We start from the raw sequence: 11,186 nt of genomic DNA, 5'->3' as shown, positions 1-11,186 counted from the left end.
AGAGGCTCAGCCAGAGCATGACAAATACAGAGTTGAATGCTAGCAGGAAAGTATTGAACTGAGAATTGGTTCCCTGTTGGAGGAGTTAGAGAAAGGATTGAAGGAGCTGAAGGGGCTTGCAACCCCATAAGAACAACAATACTAACTAACAAGAACTCCCAGGGACTAAATCACTACTCAAAGAGTACATACACAGGGACCGACCCAGGTTCCAGGGGCATGTGCAGCAGAGGCCTTGTTAGGTACCAATGGAAGGAGAAGCTCTTGGTCCTGCCAAGGCTGGACCCCCCAGTGTAGGGGAATGTCAGCACAGGTGGTTGTGGCAGGGGACACCCTCACAGAAGGGCTTGGGGGAATGGGATAGGGAACTTATGGATGGGAAACTGGAAAAGGGAATAACATTTGAAATGTAAATAAAAAATCCAATAAAAAATAAGGGAAATGTACTCTTTTCCACCATCTGCTGTTTATTCAAATTTTGTGTTGGTCTCTCCGTTCTGCTGAGAGTCCACCATGTTTTCAGGAAGCACTTTGTGACAAAGCCCAACTCTAAAGTCTTGCCTTTCAGGCTTCATGTATGTCCTTATCTATCCTCAGAGGAGACTATGGTGTCTTCCTTCAAGCAGAATTATGTTAATTTGCTCCTTGTTTTCTTTAGTTTGAGTCGTAAACCAGTCTTCTCTCTGTGCAACTCCACAGGAAACATTGTGTGCTGTTATCAGAGTCCTTTACAGCTCTTTTAAATAGCTGTTTAGAATCTTTAAGGTAATTTTACCCCTTTTTATCACATTAGCATTTTCCAAGATTTATTTTTTGTCTTGAGATATTTCCTTGATTTTATCCTTTGTCTTGAAATTCACTATACACTGTATTTTAATCTTCCTGAAACGTTTTTCTAACTGACATATTTTCTAGTGCTTTTGTTTGTATATATTGATTTTGATATACATATATTATATACAATTGAGGAAATCATATATAAGCTTTTCAGGTGGTTGATGTGAGCTAAAATGAGTGAGGAAATGGAAGAAAAATGAAGCAGGGAGAAAAGTTAGTTGAAAGTTAGGTGGACTAACTAGTAATATCAGAATTATATAGCTGTAAATTCCCCAGCATTTTATATACCTATATACTACATATGTGTGTTTAAATATATTCAAATTATACTTAGGTACCTAAAGAAGAATGATAACTTCTATTTTTCTTTCATAACCCTACTTGACTCCTAAATATAGCTGTAGTTATTTTGCTGCTCATGGAGTCAAATGTTACTACATGGCACAGCTAAAGTGTGCTTGATCAGATCATTTGTCAAATCTTTCAGTGTCTTCATCATAAAATATGATGAAGTGTGAGTCAGTGTTTGTGAGGGCCTCTAAAACTGAATTAAATTTACATGTTACTGCTGTTAAATACAAAGTAGAAGGAAACTTCTTCCAGAAAAGGTGTCAACCTGTTTGTGTTATTGCCTCTTCTGGGGCTATATGGTATTTCTAGTGTCAAAATAAGAACTCCTGGTAGACTTCAGGATTCTCTTAAATTATTTTAATATATAACAATAATTTTTTTTAAAAAAAAATGGTCTCAATGACACGGCAACTCTAAATCCGAGCTGATCAATGGGGCCTTTCCATCTTTATCATTGCTGAATAAATTTATTGTAAAGAGAATTGACAGTTGTAGAAATAGAATAAAATTCTATAAAGCTGCCCGATGTTTGTTTACTTTTGCTATGCTATTGCTATAATCACAACTGAGACATTAAACTGGGAAAGTGATAATTATTTCATTAACTGCAGCTGCTGATGTTGAGTCACTTACTCTCGCTCCATGTAAATATATATGCATTTGAAAATATATATATAATTTTTACTGGTGAAGTACTAACATAATTTACTCAATATTTTTATGCAATAAAATTGCACTAAGTAGTCACTGTGTGGCAACAGTTGTAATTTCCTCCATGGGGGCGAGACTGAGTCAGCAAGATGAGATCTGTCACTGGGAAGAGATAATGTAATTATAGAAGAAAGACTTTCATTTGTATAATTAGGCAGGTGTGGAATTTTATAACAATATAGCTGCATGTAGAAGAATAGTCTTGGCTCTAATGACTGCTTTACCACAGATTGTCCTCATCCAAACCAGCACATGTCAAGATATTTTTCAAAAGGAGAAAACATTGGAAGTAAAGAGACACTAAGTTGGAAATAAGCTATGAGAAGACTGTTGGTTATTGGACTACAGCCTTGGCTGCATTTTTAATTAACTTATTCTTTTTATTTTCAATAATTTGCTTACCTCTTTGCTATATTCTCCTTAATTTCCTCAATGTTGTTTTCTTACTAGCCACCTCTTGACTTTTCATTCCTACATTCTACTCATTGATACCAATGGGAAGCAGCAAAATGATTTCAATTTCAACATTTAAATTTCTCCTGAAGTTTATCTGAATGAGCTGTTTTTTGAGAAAATCCTGGGGTTGTATATGTTTGAAATGTACGAAATTTGCAAAAACTAATTTATTCCTGGAGGAAGCTAAATTGCATTTGTTTATTTGATATACCATTGAAGCTCAGAAATGATATTTAGAAAAATATTAAAGTCAGATAAATATATTCTGGAATTTTTGATTGATCTGTTTAGAGATTTTTTTATTCTACTTTTGTGGCTGAGAACTATCTGGCCAGGATTCTTAAGACAGATCGTGTAGCAGCTGAAATCAAAATATTGCTGCACAAGCAACCCTGAAGAGCTTGCTATTTGCAAAGCAAATTTAAAACCACACACTTGGGTTGAATCAGATAATATTAAGGCTCAGATGTCAAATATCAGCAAGGATAAGTTTGATCCTTAAAGCTAATTAAGGAGCTGTGCAAATTGCACATAGATGTATTACTCAGCATATCCTGCATTATTCAGTAATTGCAGAACACCATTCATCTCAATTAGTGACCTCCATTCAGGGGTGAAAACAAGAGATTTCTTTGATCTCAAGGATGGAAGCCATGAGATGTTTACTGGTACGCTCGGAGTTTCTGTCGTTTTTCTAATGGGTTAAGAATTAGTAAAACCATGTGAGACCCTGGATAGGCAAGGATTCCAAGCATGGATCTGTCTACCAAAAGGTAGAAATGTTTCAGACAAAAATTTGTAAGATATTTTCTCTTCTTTCCCCCTTTTGAGTCAGAGATGGCTTTTGTAACCAATCCCTCTGTGTGACATCACGTCTTCTTACCTCCACAGTGGTCACTTCTCATAAAGCTGACTTCCCACCACAGAAGCCATTCAAGTAGCACAGTACTCAGGGACAGCTTGCTCCTTTGTTTCATAAACCACACAATTCTTGTGATTCTAGGGTGTCCCCAGTCTTCTGAAATGAAATTTATATTTCTATCATTTTTTGCTTAGAGCTATTTGTAGTTATATATCACCAATCCACCAAGGTCTGTATTCATTAGTTTGACTTCTAAAGCTTGTAGAATTTACTTTCAGTATACCTTGCAACTTATATCAATATTTCCACCAGGCTGGATTGACTTTCTGTCTTTAGAAATGTTTAAACATCTTCAGTCTATAGATTGGCCCTAGGTAACCATTTTGTTTAAAAAGTCTTCCTATTACTTATCATTGTTCAGTTATCCAGCATTTAAGCTCCCTTTTACAGTTACTAACTTCTGACTAGTTTTATGCCTATAAACTTTACAATATTACTTCTTTCCTTTTAAGATAATGCATGCTTATTTTATTTTCCTTACCCAATTTCAGTAAAATACTTCTTTTAGACATTTTTTCTTTTCATTTTGAAATTATCTTCAATTGTGTGTCAAATGCTTGGCAACACATGGATTCTGGATAATTCTTTGTTGAATGCGGGACACACTAGCACTTTCAATCTTTTGGAGAAGTAGACTTTACAATAGATTTTGACACACTGAGAGAAAATATTTGTTTTATGAGAACGTTTTTGCCTTTGTAAATTGGAAAGTCAGGCAAGAATCTACTTTTTCTCTTTTTAAATGAGGAGCATAGCATCTGTTGTAAATTGGTTTTGGATTTCTTCTCTGTCCCAGTAATTTTTGCTGTAGTTAAAAACAAGAGTTCATTCCACAACTACTTGATTGAAAAGCTAATAGAGGCTAGACACTGTACCAATAACTGTAGCACCATATAGTCTTCATTCAATGACATATACACACAAAACACCTAATGCAGATATACATTATATAATGTCACATGTTAAAATGAGTCGTAGGAGTTTTAGTTTTTTCTTTTTTTTTTTTTTTTTTTTTTTTTTTTTTTTCGGAGCTGGGGACCAACAGGGTGTTGCTAGGCAAGCGCTCTACCACTGAGCTAAATCCCCAACCCTGAGTGAATTTGAGTTTTACCCGGTGTTCTATTATGGCTTTTATGGACAAGATATTTGAGACTAAATCTAAAATTCAGTGAATATGTTGCATGTGTGGAAACCTGGAGCAACCAGAATAAGCTGAGAATCTGTCTGGAACGGAAGGGTTGGGGAAGATCAGGTAAAGCACTTGCTGTAGTTCTAGTTTGCTTTCTGCTGCTTAATAGACACTAAAATCCAAACAACACTTGAAGGAAATGGTTTATTTCTTTTTACACTTCCAGGAAACATTTCATTGCTGAGGTAAGTCAAGGTTCAAGGCAGGATCTAAAGCAAAGACTATAGAGGAATGATACTTACTGGCTTGCTTTCCATCCATGCTCAACTTATTATCTTACAAACCCCAGAACCATCTGTCCAGATGTACTCATAATCACCCTTCCCAGGTGACTCGAGTTTGTGACAAATTAACAAAATCTGACAAGTAGACATAACCAACGTGGGTTTTATTCCCAGAACCCACATAAAAAACAGATGTGTTGTAATGCATCTCTTATCCTAGTGTTCTTATGATGAGATAGGAGACAGAGATGGGAGAATGATCAAGAAGTTTGTGGGCAAGCTACAGTAAAGGAACATAAGAGACCCTGCCTTAAAGAATGACAGGTTAGACCTAACACTCAGAAGTGTTTCTTTAACTTTCACATGTTTACTGCGACCCATGTATGTATATATGTATGCATAAGTTTGTATAAATATTAATATATTCAAGTAAAATGAAAATTAAATACAAAGGAAACAGGAAAGAAAGAGTGTCATATACATGCAATTAATAGATAAACCTTGAAGGCTGTGTAAGAGAATCTGGGTTTTTCTCTGGCTAGTCCAGTGCTATGAATCTAAAGCATAGAAAACAAATTTGGAGACAAACTTAAACTTCTCAACTTCAGAATACCTAATTTTCCATAACTTTCAACTTTCTATAAATTTCTTAACAAGGGTAAAACTCATAAAGCTTCAACTTGAAATTACAATAGAAAGACATAAAATGGGTTTTGGACACATTTCTTCTTTTTTCTCTGTTTCAAAGCAAGAACCTTACAGTCAGACATGAATGACTATTTAGCTACACAAAGGTTTGAACTGTTTTAATGTTCACCTCAGTATCTTGAGATGCAGCACCAAAGTTTTCCATATACTAATAACTACTACTTCCTTTCCATGTCCAGCACCAGGCATCTCACCACGCAGATCAGTGTTGCATTTCACATTTTTATTTTTCTTATAAACATCTGGAACTCAAGAGTTTTCTGACTTAGCTGGTCAGCAGAGATTGCCATAATCTGATAAGGCTGGACAGAGAGCCTAGGTTATGAGGTTACACTAGTGTTTTAGAGGATCCTCCATAAGAACATTTCTACTTTATTATGATTCATTCTTTGAACTCGAGTAGCTATGCTGTTACTGTGTGTTTTTGTGAACCTGAATAAAATATAGATGTACTCTTAATTAATATTTAATTTAAATGCACAAGGCAGAATACGTGGTTACTGCCAGTACCTGTGTATTGCCAAGGTAATTTAATTCTACTTGGCTCTATATGCTATACTGCCTTGTAATGAAAAAAAAGTATCCTGCTGTTACTGGAAGCCATTATTGGAGTGAAAGTGAGGTAATTTGTAAGTAATAGTAAACCATTGCTTTAGGTCTACACTTGGCAGTGCTTAGTCCACATTCTTCCCTTTGCCTGATGCCTCTATTTCATTCATTTAATGTTTTCAGCCTGCCATCTCACAGCTACTTGTTTTGGTGCTTTGCAAACTGTTTGGTACATATATTTGGTGAAATAGGAGAACTTTTTTTTCAGTTTTTCCAATTTACCCAACAGAACCCAGTTTCTTACCTCTTCCTCTTACTGCTATAAAGACAGTAGATTAAAATAATTGGCTCCAAATCTACTGCATATTTCTCTTTGCTTTTGATATCTTGCAACATTCAAAGATACAATATTCATTACAGATTTTCACTTCAAGACATTTTAACTGTTGTAGCTTGTTTTCCTTACCTGGGACTATGACTTTTACAGAAACAATCTAGGCAAACCATGACTTCTGAAGTTCAAGAAATGTCACATATTTGAATGTTTAATGGAAGAATTATTTTATTTAAAGGATGGTAGCGATACTTGTTTTCCTGTAGTTAGAAATAACATTGCTTGAATAATTTAATCAATATAAATAAGATGAATTCTTTTAGTTTCTGTATGGCCTTAAAATACTAAAAGATAATAACTCAGTGTATTTATTCTCTCTAGTACTGTCAGAGTTTTCTTATACAAAGATAATATTATTTCTCTTTTTTTGTGGGGTACTTTTAGTCTTCTAAATATTCTGAATGCTAAAATTCTGGGACACCTGCCACAATAGCCTACATGTTTCAAATATTTGAATACTACTGGTCTCTAAAAAATGTCCATGGAAAAAATCTATTCTCGTGTGTGAGCACACACACCCGTGTAGATGCTTGTGGAGATCCAAGGTTGATACCAGTGTCTTCTTTGATTATTCTCTATGATATATATTGAATTAGGGCCTTTCATTTGAACCCAGGATTCTGGTAGACTAAAAGGGAAGCTCTATCTGGGGATCTTTATCCCATATCCAATATTCGATATTCATAGGTAGACTGTCATGTCCACCCAGCATTTACAAGGGTGCAGTGAATCCAAACTCTGGGTCCTTATACTTATATAACAAGTTCTTTACCTCCTCAGGCCGAAAACATATGCGGGGTATTATAACCCATAATAGATCTTAGTATAGGCAAGAAAATAATTAAACTTGGCAACAAGATCAAGAGGACTCTAAAAATTTGCTTGCCAAATAATAATAGTTCTTAATCTTAATAGTTCATTAGCATCATTTATGGAACTTGTCAAAACAGACATATTCCTGAGTCTCACTGTAGATTTTGGAAAGATGACAATGGACTCAAGAAGGTGCATTTGTAGTGCTAGAAGTGATGGTTCACAACTTTAATTCTAGCATTTAGGAGGTAGAAGCAGGCAGATGTTCTGTGATTTTTGATGCCAGGTTTCTCCACATGAGGAGTTTGAGACCAGTCAAGGCTATACAGTGAGACCCTGTCTCAAATAAATAAGAAATGCAACTGTTGTTGTCATCATGATGATGATGATGGTGGTGGTGGTGGTGGTGGTGGTGATGGTGGTGGTGATGATGTTTTGGAGACAGGATCTCACTATGTAGCTCTGGCTGTTCTGAAACTGTGTAGACCAAACTGGCCTTGGTCTCACAGAGGTCTGCCTGGGATTAAAAATGCCATTACTTCCAAAATTCTTATATTCTTAATAAAATCTTTCAGTGACATTTTAGGAATCACTGCAACAAAACTGAATGACCTCAGTTATACTACTTCTAAAAGGCTCTTAAATGTTGAAAGAGGGGCTTCTGTTGGCGTTTCATTAGTTATGTACTTTTGAATGAAATCCAAACGAGCGATCCTTTTAATTATTATTTCTTTGCAATGTAATCCTAACCTTTTCTAATTTTTATTCCATAGCATGCATTATATGTTATAAATCATGCTATAAACCTGATGCAAGATTAAATTTGGGGTAAAAATAAATGTTTAAATGAGTCATGAATTTCAAAACAAAAACTAGTATACAAGAAACATGGGGAAAAAAACAGATGAATTTCAGTAATTCCATTTGTCTACTTGCTCAGCCTCAAATAAAAGCTATGAGCTCTTACAACATGGTAATGTTGTAGTTAGGGTGCAAATTATCTTCCAGTGGTTGATGTGTTTGAACTACCACTATTTTTTGAGGTTGTGGACCATTGTGGGTAACCTTAGAGATTTAAGTCTGACTCTCTTTTCTGTCCTTTTTTTCTTGTTCTGTCTTGAAGTGAGCAAGAGCCTCATGTTCTTCCCTCTACAGCTGAGATCCATTCTACCCACCAAGCCTTCCCAACTGTGCTGACCTCAGGCCAGGCTCATGGTACCTCAGAGGACCACTTGGCCTAGAAGCCATTAATGCGACATTCTAGCAAAGAACTTGATTATCATAAGCTCATTTTCTAAAAATGTGAGTGAGGTTGAATTACAAAGTAATAGACTAAATTGTTTGGCAGAGGAAATATCAAAACAGTCTATGGCATTGCTTCTGCCCAAAGTTCTCATTCATATTTACAGTGAAGAAGAGCAGAATGACATGATAAGTCTGCAGTTTAAGGTAGGAGCATGCCTAGGATTAAAGCTGTGGACAAGACAGAGGCTATAAAGGGTATCAATTGTTATGGAGATTATTGCCATTAAGGAGAGATCTCAAACTTTACAGTGGGATAGGAGGAAAGAGGTCTTGTTTTTAAGACCCTGTATACCTAAAATTCTACTGTGTAACAATATAAAATGCAGAGGTCAAAGTAAATCAAAGTAAATTGGTTAAAATAAATCATGATAAATCTATGTTAAAAATAACCTAGTATTATCATGGTTCCTGATATGCTTGGGCACATGGAAGGAAGTCTCATAAAATATTAACAAAAAATCATGGTCAAAAGTGATGATGAGCTGGACGTCATAGAACATTCTTTAATCCCAGCCCCGAGGAGACAAAGGTAGGTGAATCTGCATGAATTTGCATCCAGCCTTGTCTCCATAGTGAATTCCAAACTAGCTGGGTCTACATAATGGATATAATGAGACTCTGTCTTTAAAACACACACACAAACACACACACACACACACACACACACACACACACGCACACACATCTATATCTATATCCATCTATATCTATATCTACTGTGCCTATATCATCTATATCTATATGTCTATGTCTAGTCTATATCTATTATCTACATCTATCTGTAGATGGATCAAGAAATAAATTTCTAGTCCTTTTTGACTGTAGAAGTGTGTTTACACAGTTTTAAAATGAGTAACTTTTAACTTTTTAAACTGGATTTAGATTTAGTGGCAAGGTATTTGTAACCATGCATGTAACCTCTAATACAGGAAATTAAATCTGGTCAGTTGTTGGTGCCTTTGGATTACAGGAAAGTAGGCGAACAGCTTGATAAGTTTTACAGATCAGTAATGAAATATTCAAAAAGGGAAAAGTTTTAGTCTTTCTAATTTTTGAACATGGAATTTGTGATTACAATCTTGGTGCTTAGTATAAAGTCTAGGGTTTGGCACAAAAGTAGAAGTACAAGGAAATTTAATGTTTACTTCCCTGGAATTCTGCGACAGAAAACAATTAATGATCAGAAAGTGCTTTTAAAATGTAATTGCACGTAGACCATAAGCCTGGGTGGTATTCTTGAGTAGAGGTTGCAACAAATCAATTAATTCATGACCATGCTGGCAGCCCTGCCAGGTGTCATTAGTGCTGCCAGCTATAAGCTACCACTGAGGACCTGCCTGTGCTTACTTCCTGCAAGGCTTAGTTTGAGCGTGTGGAATGGAGCTGGCCCCAACTGCACATTACAGCACAAGTAATTATTCATCAAAACTTGCTTCGCTGCAAGCAATTCATTCCTCTCTCAACAGATGTCTAAGACTCTGACCCAAAGCAGCATGAATGTGGACTAAAAATAGCTCCCACTGCAGCAGGCAGCCCTGGAGAACTTTGCGTTTAAGTGGTTTTTATTCCCATGGCAGCAGAACATTTTGCTCACCAGATTGACCCTGGAAGAAAAGGAGGAAAGTAAAGATTTTTTAAAACCTTCTTTCATGTTTCCATTCTTTGAGATATAAAACATTTCTTCATGGAAATAAATTTTGCTCTACCTGGTAGAAAAATTGGGGGAGGGGGGCAGGGGAGGGCATCCAATCCCCTTCAAAACCCTATCTTGCCTTCTCTTTGAGTATTTGATGTTTCTTACTTCTTTCTCTTTTATTCCTTCGGTAGCTGCAGGGGAGACTGAGTGTGTCTGTCCAGTCAGTACCAAAGTGAACACTACATAACTAGCATATCACTACACTTTTTTACACATATGCTCATGAGAATATATTCACTAACATCTTTCATGGGTACATGTATGCTAGACACTGTAGAGGATATAACCCCTGTGTCTTCATCAAATTAGTGGAATGGAACATATAATAAACCATCACAGGACTCCAACCCAGTGCTACTGGAATTTCAGTATACCTGGTGTAGCAAGACTCAGTGGATGAAATCCGGAAGTGAGAATCACATCATGCAAGTAAATCCTCTTAAAAACAGTCAAGCTAGTCTTGTTAATTAATCCAGGGCATGAATCAGACTGCATCGGCTGGAGAGTCATTTTTTAATTACTCCAGTGGGCCTGGGTTTCCTCCTGCTAATAGAATTGCTAAATAGCCTCAAGTTGCTAAGAAGCATAGGGAGATAAAGTTCTCCCAAACAGAGAATGATGGACTCACACAAGGAATCTACAAGTTAACTCTAATACTACTGACAGTGCTTATAAACATGAATACATATAATATTCTATTGCCAGATTTTTGCAGGCCTGCTAAGCAGGACCTAAACTATGTTTCTGTGGAGAACAGTAATGAAGTTCTTCATCAAAGTTCTTCATCAAATAATGTAGTTCTTCATCAAAGTTCTTGCTTAAGCAGGTTTTCATAAATAAGGCCAAGTTAATTCTTTTAATACTCATTATGCAGCAGGGATTATTCTAAATACCTCCCAGGTATTTGCCTTTGAATCCCCACAATCAACAAATTTATTACTATTGTTTGAAAGATAAGATCAAAAAATAGCAGAAAGCAGGCTACAGGATCCAATTCAAATATATATTAACATAGTAGTACATAACCACAA

The sequence above is a fragment of the Rattus rattus genome, chromosome 7 (assembly GCF_011064425.1).
Source record: "Rattus rattus isolate New Zealand chromosome 7, Rrattus_CSIRO_v1, whole genome shotgun sequence".
Taxonomy (NCBI): Eukaryota; Metazoa; Chordata; class Mammalia; order Rodentia; family Muridae; genus Rattus; species Rattus rattus.
Note: the sequence above shows the minus strand (reverse complement) of the source record.